General features: G+C 35.4%; 1 protein-coding gene across 1 annotated transcript in view; it reads right to left on the reverse strand.

Moving 5' to 3' along the window:
- LOC150110362 (uncharacterized) overlaps positions 1-15933 on the reverse strand; it is a 259624-nt gene that overhangs the window by 116880 nt on the left and 126811 nt on the right. The gene's annotated exons all lie outside the window — the stretch shown is intronic.

Genomic DNA, 15933 nt, shown 5'->3' on the forward strand with positions numbered 1-15933 from the left:
AGAATAGTTATATGCTAAATTTCAAAGCAGGAAATTTGAGATTAATAATAGGTTTGATCTCATAATACAAGTTCTAGATGAGAAGGATATCAGAAATGCATGGGAATATTTTAAAAAAATACATTAATGATGCAATATTGAAATGTATCCTTAGAGTTTGAAAAATAAGCATGGTGGAAATTATATGGATGTGCAATCTTATCTAAGAAAGAGATCCTTACACAAGATGTGGAAGAAATACTGCATGAATAAGAATGATGTCAATTATGAAATTATAAGCAAGTCAGAAGAGTTGCAATTATTGTAGGGAAAGGGTGAATATGAAAAGAAAAGAAAAATATGAAAAGAATTCATTTTGTCTTTGGCTCTGCAAGCCAAAGACAAAATGAATTCTTTCATTATGCTGCAAGTAAAAGAAAGAACAAATATGAAAGAATAATTCTCATCAATGCAGATGGCAGAAGAGACTGTTCAACTAATAAAAGCTATCAATGTGGTATATGCAACATATAGCTCCCACTATGCAAGGATGGTACAAAAACTGATGTTTCTGACTTTTGAGCTATCAGTATCTCTGGAGTGATGAAACTGTGGTAAAGTTGGCAAGAGATTCCATACAAAAATGGATTGACAGAGAATCTATGCTTTGCAAACAACACAGGTTACTAACAGAAATATGGATAAGACAATGGCTGATTGACATATTAAAAACATGTATGGGGGATGTGAGTCTGCAAGATTTAAGGTGACCACTAGTGTACCCCAGGGATTAGTCCTTAGTCCATTGTTATTAAATCTTTATGTTGGAAAAGACGTAACAGGAGATACACAGCTATTTGCTGACAACTGACATGTCATACTTAACAGAATGATTTGAATAAGCTAGAATTACAGGCATGTGAAAATAGCTGGCAATTCAATGTTAGTCGAGTTATGTACTTTGGTGTAAGAGATCTCTAATGGCATTTATATTGGCAGGATTATGCTAGAAGAAACTAACCAGACCAAGGAGCTTTGAGTTTCAGTAGATAGGATGTTAAAATTCAGGGGCTATCAAATAAAGACTGCAAATACAACTCAGAGAATAACTGCAATGCTGAAACAAACATTGATATATAAGAATAAGGAGTCATTTTGCCTATTTACAAGACTTTGATATGACCTCATCTGGACTAGTTCCCTTGTTTCTCAGGTGATGAAGATACAGTGAGGAAGGTGCAAAGAACAGTGTAAAAATGATATATCAGGACAGTGGAGTGTAGATTATCATGAGACAGTGAAAATTTGTGGATCACAGATGCTGGTAAACAGGAGAAAGAATGCAGTTGAAAAAGGAGAGAGTATAAAGTTTTCTCTCAGAGGATATTGCCTGACTGAAATGGCTTGCCCTTGGAGGATGTGATTGCAGATAGTGTGAATGAATTTCACAAGAAGGTATGATGTGGTGAGGTGAATGAATTCAAGAGAAAGTATGATGCGGTGAGAATGATATGTAGCACCCTCAATGAATCTGACTCCCTAGAGGTTTCTTGTTATAATAATAATAATAATAATATTCTATAGTCAGATAGACAGTATCACATATATACACATATATTCCATTTATTTCAATTCAGAAAATTAAACTAAACTAAAATGCTTATGTTAGAGTAAGTTAAAATATAAAAAGATGAAATCAAAAACCAAACAAAAAATAATAAATAAATGATTTTTAAAAAAATCATTACCTGCAGATGGCACTAATGTAAAAAGTTTATAAAAATTAAAATGGAAACTCAAACTTAAATGGAAATAAATTTAATAGATGTAAAATTTTCAGCTAAGTATCAAAGGCATCTTCAGTATGTTAACAATGGAACACAAAATAAAATGCAATAAAATAATTCATTTAAAAGCACCAGCACAGCATAAATAAGAGAGCAGACAGTCAGTAAATTCCTAATTTAAAAAAAAAAAAAATTAATATAAGATAATAATCAGGAATTTACATACGAATAATACAATATTATTTCCTATACATGGAATAACTGACAGTCATCAGATCTGTTTAAATTTGATCAGTGTAATGCACAGTATAATACATGTCCATAAGGATATGTGCTTTGCATTATGGGACACCAAGGCAAGTGATGTGAAGTTATCAACCTCTATATACAAGTTGCCCGTGAAGATTAAACCAAGTATATAAATTCTTTACATCTTTAATTCATATTACTGATTAGGCCACGACTATTGCTGCATTAAAAAATAATATGAATTGTACTCTGACCATGTTATAAAAAATACTGGATACAGCTTCGATGTAGGGTTTTTTTTTTCGCTAGAGGTCAGGCCAGTAGAATAACAGTTGATCAAATCATAACTTTGGCATAATTTATGAAGTGTAATGTACTTTTCTCGGTGTGTGTGTGGGCGTGTGTGTGTGGTAAAACCCCGTTTTTATATTTTCCTCCCATTTACGTCATGTTCTGTTGGTCCTGTTTTAAGGCCTATTCTTATGATATATTGTTTTCCCACCATTAACAACTTGATGTTTACATTATTTCCCATGATTTGCAGTTTTTTCTCGGGTGGCAACACTGATTTTCAAATCTATTTCCTCTCATTCAAATCAATTTCTGTGGAAATCTGCACATTTCTGTTCGCGGATGGCGTTGCTTTCGGCTGTAGTTTCGTTCCTGCCATCACGGTGACTTGCACGCCTGCAGCAGTGATTAGTGATAAGGCAATACCGTGATTTTTCAATCACAGTACGAATTGATCCCATGAAGTTTTCATATCAGTAATTTTAAACTGTCGGTACCTCGTGCCACCCGTAATGTGTTGTGGTATGATTTCACATTCAGTGCTGTATGGAAATCGTGAACAACATACACAAATTGTGAAATCACATTCACACTTCTACCAGGTAACAGTTGTTACTTGTGAATATCAGATATCAATGAATAAACCACAGTTCGTGAAATATCGCTTCGCTAGCTTGCAGTGTTGGTGTTCGTAGTTGCAATTCAGAAGCATGTGGTATAGTGCAGAATTTCTGCTACGTAATTTAGAGTGTGATAGTTGCTTTCAAGTGACCACATCAATCCCTGATGCCATGCATTATGTGGCCAAAGCATGGTTGCGGTGGTGGATGATCCATGTTAGTAACACGGAGAAAAAAAGACAGAAAATGTATTTCAGTAGAAGAAAAGATGCCAATTCTGCGAAGTGTAGATTGGCATGACAGAACACATGTGCAATTAGCAAAAGATCTTGGACTCTCCGTGTCCACTTTGAACACGATAGTAAAAAACAGGTAGAGCATTGAACTCAATGCAAAGCAATCGGGTGCTATGTCAAAAAAACGAAAATATATCTGGACGTCGAAATAGGATGAATTGGATAAACCTGTGATGGAGTGGTTTGTTTCTAGGAGAGCGTCGGGTATTCCAGTTGATGGTACTATACTACGAGCCAAAATCATTGAATTTGCTACAAGGTTGGTAGATTAATGGTTTTACTGTGTCAAATGGATGGTTTGATCGTTTCAAGACTTGTCGCAATATTGTGCATAATCAAGTGTGTGGAGAAAGTAATAGTGTTGCAGAGGAAACTGTAAACCAGTGGAAACATGAACTAAAGACTATTATTCAGGACTAAGAACCGAAAAAATATTTTCAATGTTGATGAAACTGGGCTCTTTTATAACATTCTGCCAAGAAAAACATTGTGTTTTAAAGGAGAGAAGTGTCACAGTGGAAAACTCACAAGCAGAGGGTAACTGTTTTGCTCATGGTCAATGCTGATAGATCAGAAAAATTACCTCCACTGGTAAATTTAAAAAGACAAGGTGTTTTAAGAACGTGAAAAATCTACCTACTAAATATGATGCCAACAGCACAGCATGGATGACCAGCAGCATCTTCACATCCACCATGCATGCTTTGGATGCTAAAATGGGGGTAAATCACTGCAAAATATTATTACTGCCAGACAAATGTCCTGCACACACCCTGAAGATCTGCAGCTCAGAAACATTAGATTAGTGTTCTTTCCCCCTAATTGTACAAGTGAGCTTCAGCCATTAGATCTGGGCATCATCCATGCATTTAAATGGAAATATAGAAAAATGCTTGTTGAAAAAGCTGTGTTTATGCATGATAATGGTGTGGACCTAAAACAAATGACCATATCAATCCTTGATGCCATGCATTATGTGGCCAAAACATGCAACTATGCTTTGGTTGCATGTATTGGTCATTTGTGGAGGAGGAAGAAGATATGTCAGATTCCAACAATTGGTATGTGATGGATGAGTCTTCCTTATTTCAAGACTATGTTGATGTTGGTGTGATCACATCAATAGTAACAAGTGTAGAAGACATCCTTTCCAACCACCTTCGAGAAGAAGAGGAAGAAGTGGTTGAAGAAGTCTGTAATCAAGAACCTACATCCCTATTAGTAAAGAAGCAATGGAAGCTATCTCTGTTTTGAGGTGGTATATTGTAAGTGCATCAGGAGACGATGGAGCATTTGATGCCTTATACACTGTGGAGAGGCAGGTGGAACTTAAAAGAGTGCAGAAAAAGCAAAAACAATCAACATTTAAAGATTTTTTTTTTTAAACAGATAAATGTAGGTAATTGTAAATTCATTTATTTTCAGTAATTAAATTTTGTAATCTAGTATGTAGAGTCACATACTAGCAGTAAGTCATCTTTTAGCCTTTTTTAAATGTTTTTTACATTTCTCGCTATTTACACTTTTTTTCCAGTCCCCTGGAAAGTGAAAAAAAAGGGGTTTTACAGTGTTAATTACAGATGATGATCTTAATATGAAGATTGAAACATTGGGAAATTAAAGTAATTATCTTTAATTAATTCATGACTGGTTTTCTCTATCTTCAAACAAATAAGTGTAATATCCTAAATACTTCCAGAAATATCAATTATGCAATAGATCTCCTCCACAAACTGTATGAATATAACCTCCCTATAATAGCCATAAGTGTTAGCTAGGATTGCAGTAACACAACCTATTTTCATTCTGTTTGGCAAAATTCTTCTACCCACACATACCAGAAATCAAATAAATTGGAAAATGTATACACATAACACTGCACGTAAGTTTGTGATATTACAATGTTACTAAATAAAAAAGTAAAAAAGATTAAGTCTGAGAAAATTAGTGTAAGATTACATATACTGGGTACAGTTATTATTATTATTTGAGACCTCCAAGGAGCCAAGGACTCACTGAGAGAGGCTATAAATCACCTAAACCAGCTGTCATAGTTTCCATAATTTAACTAATTTCCCTAATAAGTTTCCCTCCTAAAGGCAAACTATTCCGCTCATTGCTCTGTGAGAGAAAAACCTAACACTTGCTCCTTTCTTGACTGCAAACAAACTTCAATGGATGCCCCCCCCCCCCCTACCTTCCATATAATGAAAAATTTCAGACAATATCCTATAACACCCATTCAGAAGTTTATATCATCCCCCGTTCTCCTGTGAAAGGGGATGATATTACATGTGTAATATCACCCCCCTTTCTCCTGTGAAAGGGGATGATATTACATGTGTAATATCACCCCCCCTTTCTCCTGTTAACCAGAATCTGCAATCCACACACTCACAACATGTCCTCATAATCTAAATCCATAATCCGGATATAATCTTTGTAACTCTTCTTTGCACCCTTTCCACAGTCTCTGTATTACCTTGGAACCCTGGAGACCAAATCTTCGCACAATAATCCAGGTGCAGTCTTATCAAGGCCTCATAAAGAGGCAAAATGACTTCCTTATCCTTTCACATCAAGCTTCAACATCGCAATTATCCTCTGAGTTGAATTTTCAACTTTTTCTATGTGACCTTTGAACTTCAAATTCCTATCCACCATGACACCGAGATCCCCAGCCTCATCAGTTTCTTGTAGCAATAAATCTGCTAATGTAATATGCCACTGGAAATCTCATCATGCCAAAGTGCATAATTTTACACCTACTGACATTAAACTGACAGCTATTTTCATTTGCCCAAAATTCAAGCCTATTCAAATCATTTTGTAAGTGCTGGATATCAGTAGCATCCCTGATTGCCTTGCCTACTTTATCTCCTGTTAGACCCTTCCTAATTTCATTAATGTATAGGTGAAGAGCAATTGCCCAAGGACTGAATCCTGAGGTACACCGCTGGTTACCTTAAATCTGGCAGATAAACACCCAGCATATACCACTTTTTGATATCTGTCAGTCAACCATTCACTGATCCGAGTCAAGAATTTATATTCCAATCTCACTGTCCAATTTATGCAAGAGCCTTTCATGTGGTATTCTATCAAATGCCTCAGTAAAATCCATCATTATCATAGTGTAACAATTCCCTTTATCCAACTCAGCCATAACAATGTTATAAAATATGAGCAAATTGCTAAAACATGACCTTTCTGTAGTAAACTCATGCTGCTCCTTGCAGAGTATAGATTGTTTGTCTACCAATTTCTGTAGGCGAGTTCTTACCAACTTCTCTAAAATCTTCACTACCACACCAGAGATACTAATAGGTCAGTAGTTAGACACATCCATTTTTTTAAACTACTATTGTGCAATGGAACAATCATAAATTCCTTCCATTCCTGAGCTGAGACTCAAGTTATATAAAAAAAGAAAGGCCTGGTCAATTTAGCTGAACATTCCTTTAGCAAACGTTCTGGTATTCCATATGTCCCTACTGACAAATTCTTATCCAGGTCAGACAATAACTCTTCAACCTCATTTTCATGCATCTCTAACTCTTCATCCAATGTAGTAGTAGCACTGTGCACCAATACACCTGGTTGATATAGCTTAGCAAAGTGAGTACTCATTAACTGAACAGTCTGATTAGCTTCTAACACTATGGTACCATCTCTATTCAGTAAAGTAATTCTTCTGGATTGCTTTCAGCTTGCATAGCCAATTTCTTTTCATAATCCAATTTAGCTTTCTGCACAATACCATTACTTTTCTGGCCTGTGTTTCATATATTTCATAACTTCTCTCACTCTTATTCTCACGATATTCATACCTCCTCATCATCTACTTGTGGAACTCTTTAATAAGGTTGCACATCTATTGCACTCTCAACCTATTTATCATTCAAACAAGAGGGATACATTCCTCCTCATTTAAGTACTTTTTCAAAGATTGCCATGCATTGCTGACATGATACCATGAGAACTGATACCATGAGACCAAAGATAGTACTCTCCTAAGTTGATCATAATTTCCAGCTTCGTGGTTCAGCATGTAACCTGTTCTAATGGTAACATCAATATAATTAGATACTTCCCACGAAAGCATGCATGATCTATGTTACCAACAGTGATAAATGTAGTAAAATAGTAATTTTCTTAACAGAGACCTCCTTCTGAACAAATCTACCACTCTTTAATCTCGAGTTCTTTCTTTCATGTAATGTGAGAAAGATATCTCACAGCAATTCAATAAATTCTTCCTCGTTCTTATCATGAGATTTCTCTTCTACTCAATCAATGTTTGCATAATTAAAGTCACCCATAATGATCACTCATTTAGTACTCAAAAGGCTAAATTGGTGATGCATCTCTCTTTGAGCCACCAGGTCTGTAGCAACATCCCACCATATATTTCATTCTGTTAGTCTCCACTTCACACCAGGCAGCCTCAAACTCATAGCTACATGGGTCATTGTTACCATCATTGTATTCTTGTGTTCTACCATAACTGGACTTACAATTACAAGAAGAAGAAAAATTAGTTACCTTGTCAACGGATTTTACTCTAAAAATGAAATTCCCTTAAATAACGCTTGAGAAATTTTGGATTTTCATCCAAGCGAATACCCAGCTCTCTCACTCAATAAGAGAAAATGCACTGAAAATGTTGCTGGAGTTTTCAGCATCATATTTCTGTGAGCTCGGTTTCTCAATATTAATCCATATAGAAACTAAAAAGCATGAAAGACTTAATAACATAGACAAAGAGATAGACACATTTTAGACCTGATATTGTTGAAATCTGCAAAAGCTGACAAGCTCAAGTGTTGCATTAAAGTTAGGTTACATTTTTATAAAAGGCAAGTCCATAGATATTTGTATTGTTAGTTTTATGACCATAATGGTCTTGGAGTTCCGCAAATTTTTCTTATAATCAAAAGTGTTCCATGACTTCGAAAAGTTTAAAAACCACTGGCGTAGGCATTCGAAATCCTATAGAATAGGTTGGTTACTTCTTATTCCTGGAGGTATGCTATGTCTGTAGAAGCGTATGTTCAAGGGGCCGGTTTGCCTGCTTGCAGGAGAAAAATCTCCTGATAAACTGGGAAGAAAAACCCTGCGGTCCATGCCCAAGACCAGCTAACTTGGCTATGTCTAAGAAAGATCCTAAACTCCTCACGTCAGTGATGGGAATCGAACGCAGGACACTCCTTTCCCAGGCATATAGTTGCAAAGTGCGTAACCACTCGGCTAACCACTCTCATAGTACCCACATATAAAAAGGGAAATAAAACAATGTGAGAATTACAGAAGTATTTCATTACTGAGTGTTCCTGGTAAGATATACGCAAGTATAATTGAGAAACGGTTGAGAAAGGATTGTGGAAGAGAAGCTTGGTGAAGAACAAGCTGGATTCAGACCAAATAGAGGCTGTCAGGATCAGATTTTCACTTTACAATAAATAGTTGAGAAATCATGGGAATATAACAGAGATCTGTATTTAAGTTTTGTAGATCTGGAGGAAAAGGCATATGACAAGGTGCCAAGAGAGAAGCTATTCAAAATGCTACAGTTATATGGCGTTAATAGGGCATTATATCAAGTAATACTTAGTCTTTATTTGAGTTGTATGTCAGCAGTTAGAAGTGAAGGAAGTACAGGAAGGTGGTTTCATGTTAAATCTGGTGTCAGACAAGGATGTACAAGGATGAAGGAAAGTGGTATTAAACCTGATATCAAAATTGCAGGTGTTAATCTCAGCTCTTTGATTTACGCAGATGATATTATACATCTAAATAAATCCGCTATAAGTCAACAAGATTCCCTGACTAAATATAATAACTGTTGTAATGGATATGGTATGAAGGCGAGCATTAAAAAGACAAAGACAACGAAAATAGGCAGAAGCATTGAAAATATCAACTGCATTGTAAATGGAGAACTTACAGAACAAGTAAAACATTTCAGCTACTTAGGCACGATTTTTAGTGAAGATGGTTAAATTAAATATGGAAATAGACAACAGAATCAACAAAGCTGGTATTGTAGGAAGTCAACTGAATAAATTTATATGGAATAAGAGAGAAATTAAGATAACAGAATCAACAAAGCTAGCATGTTAGGAAGTCAAATGAATAAATTTATATGGAATAAGAGAGAAATTAGCCAAAATACTAAATTAGCTATATTACAAGACAGTGTTCAAACCAATTTTAACTTATGGATCTGAGAGCTGGGTCAGAAATAAAACACTTGACCAAAGACTAGAGACCACAGAGTCCTGAGAAAGATTAGGGGCATGAACAGATGGCATCAACGGCAATATAATATTAAAAATGAGGATATTAGGAAAGAACTTGATATTGTCAGTATCCAGGAATGCATTAGCAGAGCAAATCTCAGGTGGTATGGTCACTTATGTAGAATGGAAGAGGAAAGATTACCATAACAAGTGTTCTCTGCCAAGTTGGCAGGAAAAAGACTCAAAGGAAGACCAAGATATGGGTGGATTGATACAGTAAAAAGTGCCTTAGAAGACAGAAATATTAGACCCTATAATATTGGTGTCTGGACAGGTAACAGACTGATTTGGAAGAAAATTGTAGATAGGAAATTAGTAATGATGTAAATTTTTCATGTAGTACTATCATATCCTGTACATCCCTTGAGTGTATATATATATATATATCCAGAATTTGATGATGATGATCTATTTGGCCTTGTAGAATTTTCTCTTTTCCCTCCCCCAGATATACTCAAAAGGTCTGAACCCAAAGTATATATTTCCATCCCTTTGCCAGATGTTTAACCATGTTCGAAGCCATTCATATCTTTATAATGTTTGCATACCATAGCTGAACTTTCACACACATTTTTCCCATTCCTACCTTGATGATCTAGTTTCCCTGACTCTCTGTATGTCTCATCCCAATAAGTAATTTTTCCAGGCATCTGATGCCAAATGAATTCGTGCAGGCCATCCCTCTTATACCACTATTTTCTGCCATCAAACACACTCCATACATCTAAAACTTGCATCCATTTCTTTTACACAGCCTGCACGTAGAATCATTTGCTACCATTGCCTTCCTTAACGCCGTACTGTCATATCTGGTCAGCTAACCTACTACAATTTTTACTCTCTCACATTTTTTTTCTCGCCTCTTCCAACAGACCTCTCATATCCACTTTTATACTATATTTGTCACTACTTAAATTATGATTTCTTACAAGAACTACATTCTCTTTCACTTTTCTTTTCTGTTTTTCAATTACTTTTGCCATATCTTTAATTTTGCACCCAGGAAACTAGAAGTAATGGCAAGCAGAGATTTTATGACTGAATAAACATATCATATCACCTCATTTTTCTTATATTTTAATTCATTTACCTTGTTGTTATTATTATTATTATGATTACAAAGTTCAATGCTTTCGTGCCTCTTCTTGTTCTGATCCTTTTCCTTATCCTATCTAAGTTCTGTTAAACATTTTACCAGTTTTTCTAATTCCCTAGTCAATTTTCTAATAATTTCTTTTCTTTGGGACATTTCCGGTGTCAGATTTTTCTCAGATATATACAGTATGGTGCAAAAAAAGAAAAGAAAAAGTACTGAACTTTAACGTCCCATCCTTCAGTACACACGCTATGAGATATACCATTCAACTGTGTGCACATTAATAGAAAAGCACGTGTAGTCTACGACATTACATTTAGCTGTAGCAATGGTGTTAATGTTGGAAGCAAAGATATTTATTTTTGAGAATTATTTTTGTTCATACAGAATTAGTGGAGCAAATGGTCCAAGCCTACACATGTTTGTGAGCAGTTTGTTCATCATTGTCATAGCATGTGCCCCAAGCAATAGTGTCATCACTGCCTTAATCAAGAGGTTTTAACATACAGGAAGTGTTCTGACACAATGCAAAAGGCATTCGGGGAGACCATGAACTGTTAACACGAATGAGAATCACACATAACTGACAATAGTAAATGTCCGTGACCCCAGCCATTCCAGATGCCCAACATACGCTGTCCTCCTATATCCTTTTGCCAGAAAGAGACAGAAAAATACCGTCCAAATTAGACACAAAAAAAAATTTCCAGGCACTGATGATATTCCCCCAATTATCCTGAAGGTTTGTTCACTAGAACTGACACCTCTATATACTCTCTTACTCCCACTGATATTCTATCCACAGCCTGGAAACTGGCCTAAATCCAAACCTATTCCCAAGAAGGGCGACAAATCACTGTCTACTACCCTATCTTACTCACTTCAGTCCTGTCTAAAGTAATGAAGAAAATCTCCTAACTCCTACACTACCTTGAAAGTACCCATCTAATAAATGACCACCAGCATTCTGTTGCTGCTGATCAACAGGAAATCTGCTTGCATATGTCACCCATCTCTGAACAAATGCCATGGAAAAGTTTGGTGAATCTCAATGACAGGGTTCCAAAAGGTTCTGTTCTCTCACCAACTCTCTTCCTGCTATATATATATATATATATATATATCAATGACCTACAGAATGTCAACTACCACTGCCCTCAATTCTGATCTCCAAGCCAAAATAGACTTACAACTCAAATATAGACTAAGTATTGCTTGATATAATGTCCCATTTACATCATAAACTGTAGCTATTTTGAACTGCATCTCTGTTGTCTTGTGTCTTTTCCAGATCTACAAAACTTACAGATCTTTTTTTATATTTCCATGATTTCTCCACTATTTGTCTTGAAGTGAAAATCTAATCCTGACAACCTAATTTGAAGTGTAGTGAAGAAAATCTAATCCTGACAACCTAATTTGAAGATGGAAATATATACTTTGGGTTCAGACCTTTTGAGTATATCTGGGGGAGGGAAAAGAGAAAATTCTACAAGGCCAAATAGATCATCATCATCAAATTCTGGATATATATATATATATATACACTCAAGGGATGTACAGGATATGATAGTACTACATGAAAAATTTACATCATTACTAATTTCCTATCTACAATTTTCTTCCAAATCAGTCTGTTACCTGTCCAGACACCAATATTATAGGGTCTAATATTTCTGTCTTCTAAGGCACTTTTTACTGTATCAATCCACCCACACTCAAATTTCCATGGCAAATGTTCAAGCCATCCTCCAATAGAGTTCAGATAACCTCGTCAATTTCATAGCTAGCAAAACACAGTTCAGTCTTATTTCTCAAAAAAATAAAAAAATAAAATAAAAAAATAAATTTTCTCCCAATATTATTTTTGACAACACTCAAATTTCCAGACAAGATGAAATTTCTCTTCTTGGAATTACCCTGACATCAAGTCTCTCCTGGCATAAACACATCACAACCACTGATCCTCAGCTTCTAAAAAACTAGGATTTTTCTTTTGCTCAAGACATTACTTCACCTGTGAACAACTGTTAACTTTATACAAATCACAAATCTGCCCAAAATATTGAATAATACTGCTCTCATATTTGGAATGTCTCCCCCATGACTCAATACAGAGGAGAGCAATTAGACTGATTAATGCCCATCTCTTACCAAATCACTCTTCCCACTTTTGCACAGACCGTTTGGTTTCTGCAATACGTGTATTCCATAAATATTTCCATGGCAAATGTTCATCTGAAATAGCATCAATAATTTCTGCACTTAGTACTAATCCCACTGGAACATGTGCAGCTGCTGCTCAACATCCCTTCACAGTACACACTGAAACCCACAGAACAAGTTTCTTTTCCTCCTCCTTCATCCCTGCTACTGCTACAGGGGGAAGACTGTGCCATACTGGAACAGTCTTTCCACTGATGTGTTTCCGAAGGAATAGAATATACAGTCTTTTAAATCAAATGTAAATGAGTTTCTCCTTTCCCAACCCACTACCCATATATGGTACTAATGTACTATAGGTTGATCAACCAACCCCCTCATGTATGGGCTCAACCTAAAAAAAAAAAAATAAATAAATAAAAAATCAATGCTGAACAGCAGTAAAACTTGGAATACTGAGGCGGTCACTACAGAGAATCCTTAAGGAGCTGGGTGCCTTTTCGTATGTCATCATTCAGGTGGATCAGTATTTAACAGCAATGGATTGCACTGCACGATGGGAATACTGTGCATGCATTCTGGCCAATGTGTATGAAGATCTGTCCTTCATAATGTCTGGTTCTTGGACAAAGAGCATTTCCATCTAAGCAGTCATGTGAACAGACAAACCTACAGGTTTCCTGGTTTCTCGAGACCTGAATTTGTCCAAAAGAAACCTCTTCACAGCGAGAAGGTCACCGTATAGTGTGTAGTTCTCTATGGCATAATTGGGCCCTACTTCGTTGAGGAGGGCGGTGTATACCATAAACTTGAACAACAACCGCTACATCAAGAATGTGTTGGATTCATTCACCCAGGATTTCATAGGATGATTCATGCAAAAAAAAACTCCATTTCATGCAAAAGTATTCCAACAGGATGGCACAACCTGTCACACATCATGTGGTTCTAGAGCCTATTTATTAGAATACTTCCCTGGGAGGCTCATTTTGAGGGTCCCAGAATTCTCGCACCCTTCACATTCTCCTGATCTCGCATCACTTGATGCCCTCGTTTGGGGTATGTTGAAGGAATGAGTATTTCACCATTACCTGCCTTCAAACCTCGATGAGATAAGGGATAAAATGACACAATATGTCCAGCAGATTTCCCAACCCTTGTTCTCCAAACGACAGAGAATATTTGCATACACTGCAAAACCCGTCTTGAAAGACAAGGTCCATTTTGAGCACACAATCTACCATCGTTTTGGTTCATTCGATCAAGATTCCAATGATAATTGTGAATGTACATATCATCATGTGTAAACATATATTTATTTGTTAATAAATCTGTTTACTCCACAACATATATATCATAGTTATTCAGTACCTTTGTGTGTGTGTGTGTGTGTGTGTGTGTGTGTGTGTGTGTGTGTGTGTGTGTGTGTGTGTGTGTGTGTGTGTGTGTGCGCGCGCGCGTGCGCCATACTGTATTATCATCATCACTGCAGCAACGCTTCTGCTCATCAGGACAGAGGTTCACTTCAGCAGTAACAACTTTAACTTGTGCTTCAGACACTGCCCTGTTGTGACGAGTTTCTGGTGCCATTCTTAAGAGTAGTAAAAACTAATAATATGTACACAATTATGTTATTAAATGCTGTAGTACAATAAATACTAAAAGAACTATAATAATATACTAAAAATATACCAATAAATCTAAGAAAACACTCAAATCAACAAAAAATCACTGGTCTCTCAGGAGCTTCCTAAAGGCACATCTTTTTGCCAGACAGCCTCAAGCCATGATATTCTGTGGAAGTGGCTAGAATTGAATTTAAGTCTTTCTTTTATACATCTAACCTACTGTATATGGAAGTTATCATAATGCCATACAAAGCTAAGGATTACTTAAGAAAATGTGAGAATTTAAAATACAGTAGACACTAAGTTAATAAATACACTGGACTATGAAATTTCAACTAATGAATTACTTTCTACTGTCAGTTTTCATCTAGGTTTATCTAATGAAACCGCTACAAAATAGCAGGAAGGTGGCACAATATTCTGGAGACTGCTGAAAAAACTTAATGGGAGAAAGAGTATACTGTAAAGGAAATTGGAAATAATAAATAAAGGTGACATGAAAACTGAAGCAAAAGATATTCTATATATCTGGAGTAATTACCTTCAAATATTGATAAATGAAACAAGCAATGATGGCATGATGGTAGGGAAATACTCAACAGGAATGAAATCATGAATACATATCAATAATTGAAGTAAATAAAAGCTATTAAAAACAATTGTTTTATTTTTTGATTTTAATTCACAGCACATGAATAATAAGGCAAAAATTAATCTTTATTTTAACTTATTTGATGATATTTTGCTTGTTATACTCAGCATCAGAGCAGTTTGTCATGGTATGCAAACACCAACAATTAGATAATCGTGGGATCAGTTTAAAAATTGTAATTAATTCGCAATTTGTGAAACTACTCTGAACATAGTGGGTAGTATAACACCAGCAAAAATTCAAATAAGTTAAACAAATATTAACTATTTTCTTATTATTCTTCTGTTGTGAATTAAAACCATTAAAATAAAAAATAAAAAAAAAACTGAAATGTGAAAAGGCAGCTGGAGTATATTATATTCAATCAGAAATTCTCAAATATGGAGGCATAAAAGTTTTATGATTGTTACACTGCATAATTCAGAAATCACAGGATCAAATTCCAGATTATTGTAGTAAGCTCTCATACGTCCCATCTATAATGAGGGAAATAAAACAATGGGAGAATTGCAGAGGAATATCCTTACAGAGTGTACCTGGTAGGATTTATGCAAATATTCATCAAAATATTATTATCAGATTCACTTATATTTAATTTTGATGTCTTTATTTGTATTTTTTTTTTTTTTTAAAGTTTCATAGCCATTGTCAATACAGTTACAGAAAAACACAATAAAGAACAATTCAACTGAAAGCACATGATATTATGTTCACTATCAACTGCAGGAGAATAGCTCCATCTGCATTAATAAATACTCAAATAAATTACAATAAATTAATTTAGTTAAATTATTTTTAAATATAGGCAAAAATTTAATTACAAATTAAGGAAAACATGAATGATGAGTATTAGCCAATATAACTTCCCAA

The sequence above is a fragment of the Typopeltis vanoorti genome, chromosome 1, assembly GCF_054136105.1.
Source record: "Typopeltis vanoorti isolate ZY-2024b chromosome 1, IOZ_Tvanoo_1.0, whole genome shotgun sequence".
In the NCBI taxonomy this organism is placed as follows: Eukaryota; Metazoa; Arthropoda; class Arachnida; order Uropygi; family Thelyphonidae; genus Typopeltis; species Typopeltis vanoorti.